This window comes from Linepithema humile, chromosome 4 (genome assembly GCF_040581485.1).
Source record: "Linepithema humile isolate Giens D197 chromosome 4, Lhum_UNIL_v1.0, whole genome shotgun sequence".
In the NCBI taxonomy this organism is placed as follows: Eukaryota; Metazoa; Arthropoda; class Insecta; order Hymenoptera; family Formicidae; genus Linepithema; species Linepithema humile.
This window is the reverse complement of record NC_090131.1, coordinates 17797591-17814339: the sequence shown is the minus strand read 5'-3', so window position 1 is coordinate 17814339 and position 16749 is coordinate 17797591. Positions and strand designations below refer to the sequence as shown.

Below are 16749 nucleotides of genomic sequence, written 5' to 3'. Positions count from 1 at the left end.
GTGCATTGTGCTGACCGTCATGGACCGCAATTAATCAGCCGGCCGGCGATGTTAATCGAGTTTAGACGCAATATAAGATTGCGAGCGGAAAAAGTGCTGCGTTATTATCAGTCGCTTATCTTACTTTTCGAAAACTAAAAAAATACTCACTTACAAATTCTTTATTAATTTATTAATCTTGCTCCTTTTTTTAACGCTATCATAAAAGTTTCGACTTTTTTTGCAAAAATCGATTATGATAATCGAAGGAAAAATAAAATGTTCTTATGTAATATACGAAAAGTGGCACATGGGAGATTTCGTTAAAAATAAGGGAAAAACAACGAGTTCTCTGAATTTATACGGTATCCGTCGCGATGAAATAATTTCTGCGAAGGCTCCGTCGACCAGTTTGTCGAGTTTCGTATATGGCGAAAGGGGTCTTACTGGAGAGCCGAGCAACGCGCGCGCATTCCGCTCTTAAGGGTCGATCATAAACAGTTTCATTGACCTTTATGTCGCATCTAGATGCACCCAACAGCTATATCCGTGCGATCGATATTGCATCGTTATAACATATGAAGCGTGGAACTAATGTTCCGTTTAGACGGGAAGACGCGCTCGAACCGATGCTAAATTATCTCACGCTAGGTTGCACCGCTCCGTTTACGGGACATGCTAATTGACCGGTCGGTCCACTTTACGTGGACGACCGCGATGCTCGCCAAGCCGAGGGAAAATGCCATCGCGCGTGCTCTATCGATTTACGAACGTACACTAACATTGACCTTTACAACGCGTCTATGGAGCTGGCCTTCATCTCGGGCACGTCCTGCGGATGATCGAAGACAACTGCAATCCACCGCGCTATGTTGCACCCGAGGCTCCGTCGTATCGTGGCTCGCGATCTCGCGGAAGGCGTTCATTATTATCAAGCTCCGTTAGAAGGGCGACCTTACAGTGAAAGATATTTTCTTTGTTTTACTCATCTTTTTATTTTAACAAGTTTCAGTTTGTATTTTTCATACTCTCCATGTTTTAAACTTTTTCTTTCTTCTATCTTATTAAACTGAAAAGACCCCGAAACGGTTTTTTGCGTGTTAATTTTTAACAGTTAATAATTCTTGCGCTCCAATAATCGCGCTTCTGATTCTTTTATCTTTTTTCTATCATATGGTTCACATTTTAAAAATTCTCTGGCTTTAAAAATTTAACAAGATATATTTTATGCAAGAAATTGTGAGAATCTCAAATATCTGGACAAATTTAAATATTTTCGATTTTATTATTTATGAAATGTGCATTATTTAAATTAATTGGAATTTGTGTGGCTAAAAAGGTAGAAAAATTTAATAATATATTTTACTGTAAAAGGAATAGTGGACGCGTGTTACACTCGCTAGTACAAAAGTGCAAGGATAATATTCTCCTAAATCATCTTCCAGCATAATTCATGCGCGCACAAAGGGACATTGTGAAATGTTAATGCACGTCGGTTGAGAATATTATACATTGTACATGTTCGAAGGATTTTTCCAACAATGTGCGCGGAATCGCTGATTTAATTCCGCGCGCATTTGGTCACTTAAATCTTAATCCCGGGGCACTTGTACCCGGCTTTTTGCCCACCTTTATACGGGAAGATTCCCCCGGTGGCTCTTTGTCCCCGTAACTGCTATAAATCACCCTCGCGATGCAGTCGAATACATAACTTACTCCGCGGCCGAACGCGGGCTTCCGCTTACGCAACCGGTTGCGCTTACGCGAGGCTCCATTGTGCCGCCGATCGCATTTACATGCCGAGAATTCACCCACTCGTTTTCAGTCTCATTCACCGCCGCGAATGCATTCAGGGATTATTGTCTCCTAATATGTCCGCCGTGCAGACCCCGCCTCTGTTTCAATGGGAGTCGTTGTCTCGTCCGATACAAAACTTGTCGTTCAGAAAGCTTGTGAACTGAGAGTTCTTAATGATATTATGTCAGGATTTCTCAAGAATAAATCCCTCCAAAGCTTCGCATGCAGAAAGGAAGAGCATTGATAAGCTGAATCGAATAATAATAAGATAAAATTGAGTGACGGCTTTAAAATTAATTGTGACCTCTTAGCTTTTCAATTTTTATCAATCGTACTCATATATGTAAATAACATTAATTATTTTACTGATTATTTTTGAGAACATTAATCTAAATAATGTCACAATAGGAATAATCAGCAATAAGAAACAATCAATAAATTGCAAATTAGGATGCCTGCACAATCCATCATTCACTTCTAAATGCAATAATCCGGGTTGCACGAACGGACATCGACGCGCTTTTGTTCGGTAGTCAACGGCAGCCATGAGACCGGGATAATTACGTCATTATTATAAACGAGGGTCAAGATGCGGGATCGTTCTCGTGCGAGCAAAAAAAGGACTGACGCCACCGAAGAGCTTCGTCGAGAGAAGCTGAGAATTGCAGCTTACGCTACCGGACTTCTGTAAACTCGTCTCGTCGCCATGAACAGCTCTTGCAAGTCAGAATAATAATGCTGCGAAGGTAAAAGGCGAAGCGAGATCATCTTAACCAGCTCTGTGGAATTTAAAAAATTTTTTTTATTGACTCTATGGGAACCGGCGAGAATAGCGATGATGAAGTGAACTCGAAGCGGACGGCAAATATTTGCTCTTTAATGCCAAACCTTTTTCGTCGGACGATGAGATTTCGGCGAAGAAACGAGCGAGGAGAACCGGATGTTGAAGAGTGCTGCAAATGGCGTGACGCAAAAAGCATTTCAACTAAAATCAACAGAACGCGGTAAACTTTGACAAATCATACATATTAAGAAAATTCTGTGAAATGATGAAAATTTACGTTCACACTTTTCTGCAATAATTAAATGAAATTAAATGAAAGAAAAGGAGTGTAAAATCGCTATTCTTAGAGTTTCATGAAGTTTTCTGAACTCTTGTATGCAAACGATCTGCTACAGAATCTTTGGCATGCTCACGGCTATTTAGGGGATATCAAGTTGAGTGGACAAATTGAGGCGACTCGTTGGCGGAATTATTTAAATGAAAGCGCGACCCGTCTCATGTAAGATGCGTCTCGCATAATCGTTAGTGATCGCACTCGCGCATGCAACATTGTTTCTCGAGATATTTACTTGCTTCAAGTGCGTCTAAAATTTGCAGATTAATATCTAAAATAGAATGACATTGAGCTGATAAAAATAATTATGTACAAATTAAAAAAAAAATATATATACTATTTTTTAACAATTTCAAATTAAAGTTATAAATCATTTCTTTCAACTATTCTTTTATGTCATATTCTTTTGGCTCAGTTTGTATGATATTAAAAATTTATTTGAACGTTGACATCGATCGGCAATCTGGATTCTTTCAATGTTGGCTTTTGAGAATATCACCGTTGATATTAGCTGACGCTACGTATTCATCATCTCACATTGAAGATAACTACTACACTCTAAAGTCCCACTAATCGTATGTCAATTTACGCAAGCACACAGAAATCGTGACTAATCACTTACGCTAACACTTTCAAAGCCGCCCCGGCACTCGAGGAGGATAAACTTTGGGACAAGGCGCTGTCAGAAGTTTTCGTCGCGGGTCGTTCGTTTCGTGTCCAGTCTTATGTCACGTTTATATGTTCGTAATGGGAAAATCAAGTATCACGCGGCGAAAGTGAAGCTTGGCAGAAGTGCGGCTTTAGAAGACAGAGAAGGGTCTCGCGTAATACGTCGGCTATATCCGGATGGTCGTGTGTTGTTCTTGTGGTTAATTTCGCTGTTCCTAGTTGTTGCCGTCGCACCGAGGTCATCGGCCTAAGCGGAGTAACGAAGTAACAGACCCGACTGATTTACATGGTGGCTTAATGACTTGCACTAAATTTAGTCGCGACCGACGATCAGCGCCGCTCATTGTTCTAATTATCCGCTAACGCGGTTTATAAGCGCGGGGGGTTTACGAGCGCGATTGGCATTATTGATGAAGCCATTGCTTGTAATTACTCCAAATGCAATCGGAGTACGCAATTAAGCACGTGGTAAATATATCTTTAGAAAGTTGCTTGCATCAAATTGTAAAAGTTTAATTCAAATTTAATTGACAAAGTATTTTAATTCTATTGTAAAAGCAGGATATTTCGAAAAAGAGAAAAGAAAAATTTATGATTCCGACTCTCAAGCCCTAATATTCTTTCAATTTTTTAATATTTCTGATTTTGTGCGGGTGGAACGCGTGAGATGCAGAAAGTAGAATTCAAAAAGAAGAGTTTAACGAACGTTTCTTCGAAATATCGTTCATGCCGTCGATAAAAGGCGCATTCATAAAGCGAAGAATAAAACAAGTAATGCCGCGTTTAATTGATTCGCGCGCGAACAAGAGAAAACCGTTAAAGTCACGTCCGGGCAACGAAATAAACGCGACAATCGAATATAGGACGAAGACGCGAACAAGAGGACCCTTTCATCGTCGTTTTTCTTGTTTTCCCGTTTCGTCCGCGCCGCGTGCCAACAGTTCCGTCGCCGCGTGTTTGCGCGCACCGTATGCGTTGTATGTACACCGACGGAAACTGCCGGCGTTTTTAACACCCGCTCTACGCGCGAGAATCGCGCGACTCGTAAAAGTACGGCCTATTATTAGAAACGATAGAATTCATAACAAAGGAAACTGGGGAGACGACCCTCGCGTGCCAGACGCGCCATGCTGTTCCGCTCGAAAGGGCTCCATCGATGCAAAATTTTGGCAGCTGCACGAGAGAATCGTTTGCCATTTTTTTAAAACAATAGCGCATAAAGATGTTTACCTCCTTTCATTTGCAAGGGGATGATTTTTCTTCGACAAAAATTTGACACCTTATTTCCACGTTATTCGAATAATTAGGATTGAAAACTTGACGCTAAGTGCATTTTAAAAAATCAAGTGTTAATAATCCCGATTTAGATCTTTAAAATTCGGCGGAAGCTTCAGTTATTCATAATTCAGTGTTTTAAAATTAAAAGGACTGCTGTCTGTCTCATTTAACTTTTACATGTGTTTCAGAGGAAGTACAAATATACCTGCGTTTAAGAAGATTACATAAAAATACTTTATACTGATAAAACATTCTCGATAAAAATTAACTTCGCGCTGAGGAAATTATGAATTCAATTTCCGTCCCGCTGCTTTGCGATGTAACAAATATACTCGCAATTTTAAACAATATATGTGTCACTCCGAAAAACAACAAATGAAGGTTGAAGATCGCGGGTCGCAACTCGCGTAAGTTCGCGATTAACGCGAGTGACGTAACGCGAGCGACCCGACGGGATCGTTAATTAGCTTTGTCGAGCTGCGCGATATCTACATAATTGCGGGCATCTCCGGGATCGACGATGCAACTTCAAGTTTTATGCGGACTTAAAGCTGCGGCTCGCCGCTACGTAAATTATGCGTGCACTTAGACCTCCGGCGATAATGTAAATGGGATCGCGCTTGCCTCGCCAATGCCGGAATTCAGTAGCATTAATAGTTCCACGTATTATCGCGAATTGCATCCTCGGGATCCTGAGAGGAAGAAGGAGAGGCGCGCAATCAAAGGGTTCGCTCGCGAGGAAGAAACGGCTCCGATATTTTCTTGGAACATTACTCATTTTTATTGGACGCGCGATTAAACGGAACCCGAGCGAGTCTGCGAGTCTGCGACTCGCCATATGCTCGATCCTCTTTTTTTTTTTTCGCACAGCGATGGAACCTTATCATCGGGGCTTATTACTTCAGCCGATGACGAGTTGGTGCAGCTTCACGCTCCAAATACCAGCGTTTGCATCGCACATGCATCGAGCGACCCTTCACTCCAGCGCGATCATTCGAAAAAAATGTCGAAAGTAAACCGTGGTCGTTTGTTTTTTCCTCTTTGTAGAAGGCAAATATTTACGGCGAAGAATTCTACGTCGGTTACGTTGGTACGAAAGTAATAATAGAATAAAGTGGAAAAATGTTTTAGGAGTAATGTCCGAAATAACCGTTATCGATCGCTGTTTTATTTCGCACAATTTGCGCTATCGGAATCCGCTGATTCCCCGGCACATGGCGACCAACCGGCCGTCGTAAATTCACGCGGCAATAAGCGCGCGTGAATTACGCGGCCTTGCAACGTCTGGCTGCAAACGAAAATAATCCGCCCCTTTCCAGGAACCCGGCTCATGTTCATCGACTTTGCAGTTGCACGGCGAGGAGAGGGTGGAGGAGAGGGCGCAAAAGCTCATTGAGTTTAACGCATCGCTCGTTTCGCAGGGAGCCGGCGCAACCGGTGGGCTGCGACTTTACGGAAACACGAGCGAAATGGCTCGCTCGCAACAACAACAGTTAAAGCAGACCCCTCGGCGGCACCTTAATACGCACGCACACACGCCCACGTATACAGTTTAACGAGCAGAAAAATGGCTCGGAAGGAACGCTCCCTCCCCCGTTGATTGGGTTCTTTGCCGCGCGGGCAGGTGCCGAGAACACGACAACGAGAGGCACTGTTCGTTCATAAAGATCGCCCTTATCCAGCTGTGGCCTAATTCGTGACTGCTGTGTACTTTCGAGAGAACGGCTCCGCTCTATTAATACGTGAGGCATTAAGTCGAGAGGCCAGCAGCACGCGAGCCCTAATTTCCATCGAAGCCGTGCCGTTATCGCCGCCAGTCTCTCCGTGATAAGCTTTATCATCACCGCCTCTCATCGACGATTGATCGTCGTGCGGCTTGCGTCTCCCGGCTGCGAGGATTCAATGGCAGCAGGCCAGCACGCGTTGTTGCCGAGCATCGATTCGCGCACAGATGACATAAGATCCGGTTTAACGCACTCCACCCGCGATTGTTCGCCTCGTGAAAGTCAAACTCGCGGATTTTTTTACGCGTTGATTTCGCAGACTTTGCTAATTTTTAGAAATCGAATAATGCGCAGAAAAAAATCCTCATTGTTATTAAAAAACATAATACGTCAGTTCAAATTTAATTTTCTCAATGTTATATTAAATTACTATTTTATCATACATTTCAATTAATTAAGAAACGTTGATAAACGAGGATTTTTATCTACCTGATCTGAGATTTAAAATTGCTATTCCGTGAAGTCTTCATTGAAATTGAACTAGGTATGCCAATGTGCTAATTATACTTTAAATACAACTAATGTCGTCGACATCTGCGTGTTTATTGCAGCTTATCCCGACGGAGCTGACGACGAAAGCGGCTTTAATTCATCGTTGACATCATTTTCCCTGACCCAGAAACCGCTAAAATGTCCAACTACCGCCGACGCGGCCGACCCTCTTCACGCACGGACATCACTATTTTCCGGCCATCATCGTGCAGCATGCATCACGCCGAAGCATGACCGAAATGCTCGAACACCCCTGCTCTGCTAATTCGCATTTCTCACGCGCGCATCGAGTTTACACCATCAAATAACGCGGCAGAAAGAAATACTTGAACATTTCTGCAAGATAAATCCCGAAATCGATATCGCTTTCAATTCTGAAACTAGTTATTGGATTATTTCTTGTAGAATTAAATATCATGAAGTCGCAGATAGATCTCGTACAAGTGAAAGATATACTTAAGATGTTGGATGCCTAACGCATAATTTTAATATTTTATTCGTACAAGAGTACGTGATGGACGATAGATAATTGATTAATTTAGCAACATTATATCACTTTTTTAATAATTATTATTATCGCTTTCGGATTATATAACTAAATGACTCTGCAAATCGCGCTACGCCCACATGTTACGCCTATAAAAGTGGTTCGTCTATTCTGGGATCTATTATACGCGAGAAATATGGCTAACGAAAATGTACGTAATATCGAGACGCGGTGGTGCTTGAAGCAACCGAGGCGAATGAAGAAACCGAACATACTCTCATCGTCGAGTTTAGACCGGCACGGCGGCGAGCGTGCCAAAGTGATGTACATCTTCTATTCGGCCGGCCGCTGACGTCGCCGGTTCCGAGTATCACGCGGCAAAGCAACACGTGCGTACGTACACGCGCGGGCTGCTCGGTATTCGAGTCGGGCGATCCATCGTCTACGCCTAAAAAATTCATCTATGCGCTTACGAGCGTGCAACCGGAGAAGGAGGCCGCGGAGCGACGAGGGAAGAGGAGTGGAAACACGGCGGAATGTCGCGGCGGCAGCGGCGCGGGCGGTTCAACGCCCTGGGTGTCTTCCCATGATCTCGGCGCGGGTTCGTGCTCTCTTCTTGTACCGCATATCCTAGACATAATGCCGCTACTGTCGCCAAACTGTCGTTTGTCGACTGTTTACGCGGAAAGAAACTGGTTGATAGATGGTAAAGGAATAGCGGGGTGCGCACGGAAGATTTATGACATCGGATCGATATATGCGAATTGATTGCCTAGAATCCCAACTTTTCAACTTTTTCAAGACGCTCTTGGATGAATAATGGTGGTCTCAATCCACATAGAAAGATTATTGATTAAAATTAAATAAAAAATTAATTAAATTATGAATTTAAAAAATCTATAGTAGGTATATATATAATATTTAGTGTCTGCTGTCATATCTTTTTTTAACCTCTTTTTATTCATATTTTTATAAAAATTGTCGAACTTGAGAAGGATATGGAAAGATAAATGTTTTTCATTTATTTATTCTTGCATATTGCATTTCTTTTTCGACGAAAAAAAAAAACTCGCAAGAGTTGCAGAGAGTCACGTGTTTAATTAATACGAGTGGCTACGAGATACGAATGATAGGACGCTACACCGTTATCGTCGATCGCTAAACTGCGCGTAATATACGTACTTGCATTAGGCATTAACGCACGTATTATCTTTCGTTCGTTGACGCTTTATAGCCGTCCCGCAAATCGCGACGAATTTTAATGAATCGTCGGATGCGGCCGACGGTATTATTCACAGGACAATTCGTTAGCCCGTTACTTACGCGCGTGCGTCATAATAATTATTTAATATATGTTACCTGGCATCCTGCACGCCGCAAAATATAACGGATGCGAGATAACGAATGCTGATGTTGAATTTGAATAATTATCAGCGTCGACTCGGCCTGACGCCTTTCCTTACATAATAAGCGCCAACGCGTTGAAATATAACGCACCAATTTGAATACGGTACCTTTGAGTGTTTCGGAATTGACGTGTAGGAACATAAAGAATGATCATGCTCGAGCCGCTAAGTATTTTGCATACCTGATTTGAAAGTAATTTGGAACCGAAGCGAAGATAGTAGCAATCATGTATGGCAAAGAAGAGGTGTCGTAATTCTTTGTGGATAAAAAATATTTAAGTTAACAACAGTTCACTCCACAAGTTTCGAGAATATTATTTTAAGTCGACTTCAAATTTCTATTAAACGAAAAAAATAGCAAAAGTTTCGGTAAGTAAAAAATTAAAACATTTTATAAATAGAAAGATGAACGAATTGAACATAATAATTCTTCCTTTAAAACAAAATTCTATATACATATATAAATATTTGAATAAAAATTGAGAAGTGCAAATTGCTTTGAGTAAACGCTGAAATTCGAGATCGCAGGGGAAAAAAACCGCGAATGGTAACCGCGCTGGCGATAAAACTGGACGCTTATCGTTTTCGTGCGGCGAGCATGAAATTTGATTCACGGATGCAGAAGCCGCAAAAGTTGAAGGTGGAACACGGTGAATTATGAAGCGGCGCCGCAAGCGTCGGGGGTATAAATCCGTGGAGAGGCTGAGAGATAATACTACCCGCTATCCACACAATGACACAATGTGAACAGGTGTTCCAAAACCCGGACCCGGAGAAACATTCCTCGGACAGGTGTCTCACAGCAGGTCAGTCGTGTCTACGCCTAATTTCCTCGCGGCGAGGACAGTCTATTAATTCTCGAGTCTTAATTAATCCCGCTGTTCATTGGTCACGACACTTTCACTACTTTTAATACTTCACGTACGATAATATGTCACTCGAGCTGAACGAACATCCGATTTGACCGAAAAAACTCGATAAAGTTGATTCCGTCATAATATTAATAATTAAATAATTAAATAATATTAATATTGTGTATAATTTTATAATTATTTTGTAGAAGAAAATAAAGTTGTAATTGCATAAACCCCTTCCTTTATGAGATTTTGTTTTAAAACATTTAATTAAAACTCAATTTCGCAAATCCTGGATTTTATTTCGCAATCTCTATTTTTTATTTATAAAGAAAATAAAATTATTTTATAAAATAAATTTTCTCTGAGCATTAATGCTTCCTTCCACACAGACACACTAGCTCTGTTCTGTATTTAAAAATAGGTTAAATTTGTACTGACACAGAATTTTCATTTGTTCCAGAGACGCTGATGAAATGCCTTTCGAGTCGAATGACAGAATAATTCGCGAGTACCTTGATATACGTAGCCGACCGGCAAAGATGCCGGACATTTCGAGAGCAGGAGCGACCCAGAAGCCGACGAAGGAATGCCTATATGTCCATGTTGACGGTAGGAATAATGCACGATTTCGAACGCATGTAGCTTGATGAAATACAGGATGTACAATACAGAAGGATGAGAGGGTAGGATTCCCGTCTTTGCGCAAACATTTATTGTATCAAACGTGTTCCTTGGAGTTTCCCAAGCAATGTGGCCGAGAAACGAAAATTGCAGCCGCGTTGCAGCGGCGACGGCGGCAGCGGCCGAAGAAATAATTGGAGAGAGGATTCTCGCGCGCGCGAGATCGAGTAATATGAAAGCCCGACGGTTTCCCTTAATGAATTCCTCCGGTCGTCCTAGGAGCGCGAGCGGCAACTCGACGGCGATAAAGCAGGGCATAATAAACAGCCCGTAACATGCGGGTAATTAAGTCCAAGAACGCAGTCCGAGCGTGCCCGCGATCCATTCCAAATGACAATGAGCTTTTACTGCCGTGGCGACCTCGTTTGAATTCGTATACGGCCTGTGTGTGTGCATTACGCGCGATCAAACATTTTTCATCCCCGTCGAAACACGGCCAACCGCGCCGAGTCACGAGACAGATCGTGTCCAGCATCGTTCATTTCGCAAACGTTATTGTCTCTCGTAATCTGGGTCGCGTTTACGTCCCCGGCGCGCCCAGGCAATCCATCCGCGTAATGTCTCTTCGGGAGTACATAATTCTGTTGGCGTTAAAAGGCGCGACGATTTCGATAACGATTTCAAAATCACTTTCCACTTAGCACTGTTCTAAATTTCTAATCACTTCAATATGAGAGCTGCGCATTCGACCGAGAGAGAAATAAAATCATCGGGGAAATATTTTAACTGATATTAAATTTATGAGTACTTGATTACATCTTAATCATAAATATATATATCATATATCTCACACTCAAATAATATGGATAGTATTAATTAGGATTGATAAATTAATATTTATAATTGAGATATATCAATTAGTATTTATGAATTTAATATCGGATAAAATATTTCTGCGATGATTTTCTTTCTTTCTTCGTCGAACGCGCAGCTTGGATTATCGAGAAAGAAACGAAGCGAAACAAGAGGCATGATAAAGTGCAACAAGACGCGTTACTTGGATATCTCGTTTCGTTACACAGAAAAATTGGCGGGAAGATTCCATTATCTGATTATCTCGTGCGAGAGCGCTGACGCATTTTTTACGGAATGCACCGCACTTCAAAGTCTTACCGACGAATTCCACGTGGGGTGCCGCCGCGGCGAACAGATTGCAGGATCGGGCGAGCGAGCATCCTGCGCGCCTCCAAAAGATAATTAGTCCTCCCCCTCTCTCAAGCCCGCTTCGCCTGGCAGTAATAATAAATTCTCGACCATGTGAGTAAACGAAAAGCTGCTCTGTCAACGCACGGAGGCGATGCGGCTCCACACTTAAGCCTGTTTAAACGATCCGCGACGCGCCCGAAATGCGCTGCAACGAGCTTGCAAAGATAGCTGTCATATAAAACTAGAATATATTAAGCATACACAAATTAATCTTGAAAATTACTCTACAATCTTTGTTCGCAATTTTTTTTCAAATAAAAAATAATTTAGAAAGTTTATCCTCCTATTTCTCTAATTATTATTTCTTAATTAGAAAAAAATTGTAATTTTTCATAAAATAAATTTTTCACAACTTGTTTTTGTGTGTGCAAATATTTTCTAAAATATGAGCATCTTCTAAATTGTTTCATTTATTTCACAGATTGATGAATTTAATCTGAGAACTGTGAGAATTCTTGCTAAGCAATCAACACATTAGCAAAGCAATATAATGCAACAGCGCAATAGTCCGCATTGCAGTTAAACGCCAGACGATCCCACCACGAAGGGTGCGCTCAGCGGTTTACGAAACTTCATATCCTGCCTCCTTAATAGCACCCTAAAGATAACGGGTAGAGATGGCAAGAGATGACGCGATGCTGCGGCTGGAAGTGCATCTTCCATCGCGCGAGCGCAACGTGTAAGGAATCGTGACTAATGGTACCTGTCGATGGAAGGATGGATCCTGCTACTTCGACGCTGAACAACATCCCTCACATCCTACCGTAACAGCCGTTTTGACGATTCAGACCACACAGCCAAAGTATTTTGGGAAACATCTTAAAAACGATATATATCATTTTGTAAGACACGTCGTAAATGAACTCTTAAAATGAGAAATTAACCGTGACGAAGGACAAATGTGATAAGATCACTCGTGTGGCCGCTTTATCTATGTTGTCTACTTTTACATCTTGTTTTTAAATGTTATATCCTTATCACATAAGAGTCGTGAACGACATTTATACTCGGTAATAATTATAGTCATAGCATGATTGACAATCTTGAAGCTATACAAAAGTTTCTCATTTGTGATATGTAAAATCTTTTTTATGAAAAGCCATTTTTTACTAACAAAGTATTGATATTATTTTTAACCAAAATTGATTTTCATTTTCTTGATACTTAACTCGGGTGTCCGTTGATTTTCACGATTTTATTGATAATCTGCCTTCGTGTAAAGAAATTTATCCAATGCTGATCGCCCGTATAAGCAATTCCCTCGACGTGAGAACGCGGTAACCCTGGGAAATCGATGGGATTGAGATGTCGATACGTATATTTGCTGCATCGGCAGGCACGTGGCGTTGCTAAACGCGCTCGCCAAGGTGCACCGTATAGCGCGCTCACTAAATTGCGAGCAAAAAGAAGCCGGTCGAGTGGAACGTCGAGAAAATATTCAGTACGAGTGCCCCGTGGGCGTTGTTCGTTCGCTCTCCTTCTTGTAATTGCCCAGTGGTTTCCACGCGCTTGACCATACAACTCGCGCGCGCACGGTCATTAAGCAGCACTTTTTAGAAGGTTTAGACTAACGCGCTTTATTCGCACGGTCGATGGTCTTTAATATAACTCACCGCCGACGCGGCGTTTTCCGTAACATCGCTCATTTCGCCCGCGCTGCGCGCGATAGTTACTCAGAGCGATTCGAATGGAACCACTTATTTAGCTCTCGAGACGGCTACTATATAAAAATCTTCGAAAACGGTTCGTGGAATTCGTAGTACAAAGGAAGCGTAAATCATTCCTCGCATAAATCAGCATAATACGCGCGTTAACGCCATTATTCCGCGGTATTTCTCTTCTCAAATTGGATGGCAATCTCGAAAAAAAAAAAAAAAAAAAAAAAAAACTGCGCAAAGTGGCATTATCCAACGTCGTTCTCAGTCGAAACGCATTCACCGTAGTGTGCAAATTAGGACTTTTTTCCCTTTCGTTTTTCAAAGACGCTAAATAAGGAGATTTCAAACGGTCCCTCCGCTTCGTGACAGCTACGCTGCCACACACAACTCCTCACAAAGCGAGTCTCTTTAGCGCGCAACGAACTTCTGCGAAGTTAAGTCTTTGTGAAGGGTCAGTCCGGAGGCGATCGGTACCGCACGGCACCGCGTGGCGTGCAACTTTTGCAAACGACGCCGTGAATACGATCCTCAGTCCGCGCCGGCCGGATTCGCATCGGGTTAAACTCGCCTCTTAAACCGACAGCCCTTCGGGGCGCACGTAGACGGTATGTAAACACAACTTGGCAACCTCGCCGCGTCGTCTGACTCTTCGTGCTCCTCTTCGTCTTTGTTGCATTCGGTTCTCTTTCTCGCGCCCGTTTATTCGTGCTCGATGGCCATGTTTCGTGCAACATGTGCCTCAAACGTTCCAAAGTTGAACAGTTCGGCAGTTATTATGTTGAAACATGTAGTCGCTAATGGCGGTGGCAAATGTCAGTCATCGATGAACAAAAATTGGCTTCCGATGAATCAAGTCGAATAGATAATAAAGATTTGCGTTTCGTTTAAATGGATCCCGTTTTAGCGGGATTATAATATCGGACGCTTCACGCTAAAGGTTTCAAAGTAGCAATTTCGGAGCGACCTATATGGATTATCGTAACAACTTCTATCCGATCGAAAGCACCGCTTTATATGTAATTTAAATCGATGAGCAATTCATCTCGTCGCTCGTCCGCCTAGATTACAGATGAAGCGATAGCCGCGTATAACGCCCCACGCAGATGCGCAATGACGATGACTCGAGTGCAGCTGCGTTGTCCAGACGATGAAGGATGCATGCGCCGCGATCCGAGGATTCCAGCAGCGCGGAGTCGTTTGAAAAGCGGCGGCGCGACAACGCTAACCAGTCGACACCACGGGAAAATTACTATGATCACCGTGATAGAGCTCCGAGTTGCTTGAGAGAAGCTCGCGCGAGCGATCGATACGTTACTCCTCCGACAAGTCGCCCATTATGTGAAAATAAAGTGGCGTGACTGCGAGAGAGCGATTAAAAAGCGAGCCGCGAGCGAAGAATCCCTCTCACGTGAATTCCTCGCGACAGTAGATCAATGGCGCGGGCGATAGCTATCGAGATTGTGCTCGCGTCCTTTAATACGATATTGTCGATCGCGAGGCGTGATTTCACGACGGCGCGATTAGGCCGCTATCGCGGAAGGCTGCAATTGCCTTATTGCTTCCGCCTTCTTCGGCAAACGATAGCTTGCTAACCGCGTGCGAGATATTATAACCGGATTTGAAAAGACTTCAATCATAAGATCGTGCAAAGCTGTTTGTTTTGCCAAAATACAAAGATGACGACTGTTTTAATATGAAAATATCTCGATAACTCCAAAGCTGATGACAGCATAAAATTAAAATTAAAAATCTTGATGAATTAAATTTGAGAGATATAAATAAATAGTAAAAGCCTGTCCTTCGGCGAATTTAATGCAGATTTCAACTTCAACAGTTCACGAAAATTATGATCTTCCGCATTAACGGTCCTGACGAGAGCAGAAGCGAACGAAAATTGCATTTTTAGATTAGCAAGTTTGCGTGTTCCAGGAATGAAGATCTATGTTATCCGGCTAACAGTGACTGATTCAGGATGCCGCAACGATATACAGTGCGAATAATCGGCAAACTATGACGTGGTGATCTACTTAAACGTCGGACAGCGGTCGCGGGCGCGTTCTTACCGCGCGCATTTATCCACTTACGCGAATGCGGCGGACGGGCGGGCTTTACACGCGGGCAATCTCGCGTCCTTAATCAAGCATCGATCCAGACAAGCGTACCGGCGGCTGTTATTAACCCTAAGGGGGTTCAACAAAACTTCGCGTGACCGCGCGGGGGATTGCCCTGCGGCCGACTTTCCGCGGACGTGCCGTTTTAAAACGAAACCGTGCTAAGCCAGCTGGATCATCCGCGCCGCGGTGCATACCGGCTGCATCTCCCCGGCTATGAATCACACGATCCAAAAATACCGCCGAAAGTTCCTATCACTGGACAGCGACAGTTGGAAAAAAATGGGTCGCGACTAGAGACACACTCGTGTCCAAAATTCGAAAAAAATTTTTTTCAATCGTGAGATATTAAATTTCTCCTCGCAAGAAAATCATTATATTATCTCGGAGAAGAAATTTGATTTTAATTTTATTAGTTATATTTATTTTATTTTCGCTTTAGACCCAATCTAACTTGAATATAAATGGCTCCACAGTGACTGCAGCTGACGGGTTGCTCGAATCGCCTTGAGCGTTTCTAATCGCTGGCATCGGGTGTCGCAACGCCGGATATACGCATTTCTAACGCATTACTCTGTTGTGTTGCAGCAGAGATCACGTTTACCGGGTCGCGCCCCATGATCAACCGTTGGCTCGCGTCTCTATGACACGAATTCCACGGGAGTGATGCACGAATACGCGTTACCATTTTACTAACGTTGCATAACGCGTCCCTAGGATCTTGCGAGATGAACAAGCAAAACGCGTGTTCGACATGAAGTTTCGCGGTGTCGCGCTTTACGAACTCCGGGCTTTTATTGCCGTCGCGCCGTGACGAATTTAAGTAGAGAGATGATTTTAAAGACCGAGCATAAAACGATCAATAGAGCGCGAGAGAAGGTAATATATTTCCCAATAATTACTGACATATATCAAACAAAATATAAAAAGTTCAAATAGTTATTTAAAAACAATTTTATTGAGTTGACGTCAATTTTAGTTATCTGAAGTCACTTTTAGTTATTCAAATTTGTCAAGAATAAAAATCTGTCATAGGGAATATTTTCTACAGATGTAGATGTTAAATTATTAATTCGATTCTAAATCAGGAGCAGCCAAAAAGATCCAAAGTTAATTAGATACTCTGCAAATAAATTTTAAAGATCTTTTCAAGTTCTTCAATCTTTCTTAGCATCTTTCAAAGATCTCTTTAAATCACTTGTAATACAACGTTATTTTTGACATCT

At 42.4% G+C, this 16749-nt stretch overlaps 1 protein-coding gene and 1 long non-coding RNA gene across 2 annotated transcripts in view; one reads left to right on the top strand and one right to left on the bottom strand.

Moving 5' to 3' along the window:
* The window catches only part of LOC105670902 (neurotrimin-like), a 58887-nt gene that overhangs the window by 14690 nt on the left and 27448 nt on the right, over positions 1 to 16749 (bottom strand). The gene's annotated exons all lie outside the window — the stretch shown is intronic.
* Positions 9680 to 12460, top strand: LOC105670904 (uncharacterized). The gene is made up of 3 exons (XR_001100519.2): positions 9680 to 9816; positions 10328 to 10476; positions 12176 to 12460. It is a non-coding gene; the product is annotated as an uncharacterized lncRNA (long non-coding RNA).